This window comes from Nylanderia fulva, unplaced genomic scaffold, assembly GCF_048542155.1.
Source record: "Nylanderia fulva isolate GAGA-0341 unplaced genomic scaffold, ASM4854215v1 Scaffold727, whole genome shotgun sequence".
Classification (NCBI taxonomy): Eukaryota; Metazoa; Arthropoda; class Insecta; order Hymenoptera; family Formicidae; genus Nylanderia; species Nylanderia fulva.
Window position 1 is genome coordinate 45174 of NW_028190838.1, and position 1666 is coordinate 46839.

At 57.9% G+C, this 1666-nt stretch overlaps 1 pseudogene; it reads right to left on the reverse strand.

The window, feature by feature from the left end:
• The window catches only part of LOC146720281 (large subunit ribosomal RNA), a 4850-nt pseudogene extending 3560 nt beyond the window's left edge, over window positions 1–1290 (reverse strand).
• Window positions 1291–1666: the final 376 nt, after the last annotated feature.

Sequence of the window (1666 nt, forward strand, 5' to 3'; positions counted from 1 at the left end):
TGAGGGAAACTTCGGAGGGAACCAGCTACTAGATGGTTCGATTAGTCTTTCGCCCCTATACCCAGTTCCGACGATCGATTTGCACGTCAGAATCGCTACGGACCTCATCAGGGTTTCCCTGACTTTCGCTCCTGACCACGGCATAGTTCACCATCTTTCGGGGTCCCAACGTGTACGCTCTGGGTGCGCCTCTTCTCGCGATGAGAAAGAGACCGCCCGGGATGCGAGGCCGCATCGGCGACGCGGCCCATCCATCCCTACGGTCGACGCGCCAGGGCCGGACCTCACTTTCATTACGCCTTTAGGTCTCGCGACAAGTCCCAATGACTCGACGTACATGTTAGACTCCTTGGTCCGTGTTCAAGAGGCGTCCGAAGAGTACCCAAAGTCAGTTAGTCGTCGCCGACCGGTATCGGTCTCCCGCGAGACCGCGGGAGACGTTCGCAGGCCTGTCGAAGGTGTACCGTACTGTAACCAACAGCGGGCCAGGACCGGGGACGGCGCGAAGTCCGTAACCTCCGAGTACCGTGGCGCGCGCTTGCGACGGTCTCGACGCACCGTGAATAGTGCGGCCTGATACCTTGCGCGTACCGCCGAGCAGCCGGCCGGGCGACCGAGGGTTTGTCGCGTGCCGTTTTACCGGCGACGCGACAGACACCGCACCCGGGCCGTAGACCGACACCCAGCGGGTCGCGACGTTCTACTTGGGGAGAAGTGCACGACGACGAGCGCCGGACATCGGCGCACGGTAGCGTGCCCGCGCGCGAGCCGCAAGGACTCCGCGGGACATCGCCGACCGACGCGAAGCCAGCGCCGCCTGACGATGAATCTCCCGTTCGATCTTTTGGGTTTCTTAGGTTTACCCCTGAACGGTTTTCACGTACTCTTGAACTCTCTCTTCAAAGTTCTTTCAACTCCCTCACGGACTTGTTCGCTATCATCGTTTGTGGTCGTATTTAGCCTTAGATGGGTTTACCCCCACTTAGAGCTGCACATCTCAAGCAACCCGACTTAAGGAGAGAGCATCCCGAGGCGCGCCACCGGTCGCTACGGGCCGTGCACCCTCTACGGGGTAAGTGGCCCACATTCAAGATGATTGGACGCGACGCGGCACCTCGGGACTAAGGGGATCTCCCAAACACCACATTTCCTGCGGCGGGAACCGCGGGATGGGATTCGGTGCTGGCTCTTTCCTGTCGCTCGCCGCTACTAAGGAAAATCTGGTAGTTTTTTCCTCCGCTTAATAATTGCTTAAATTTCAGCCGGGCGGTAATCTGCATGCTTCGGAGGGTCTTCTCCGGCATAGTGAGTTTCGTAGCCGTTTGCATCCTCCGCGGTCGTGCATGTCGTCTCCCTCTTATTAATATATATTATAAGAGGGGGAGAAGGAGAGAGGAGAGGAGTCGAACGATCGAGAGCAGCATGCGGCAGCACACCGAAATAGCGAGAAGGCAATCGCCGGGGCGCTAAACGAACACACAATCGTGGTTGGTAATGCGAGACGAATACGCGGGGTTCGAGATTCTCGGATCTCCCTTCTCTTGTATATTTACGAAATTGGGCGGAAATCGATTCGACGAGATAAACGCCCGCGGCGCGCCGTCCCCTTTTTCGCTTTACGAAAATTTCGTTAGCTCGGGACAACGCGGTCGGCTTCGCGATTCAA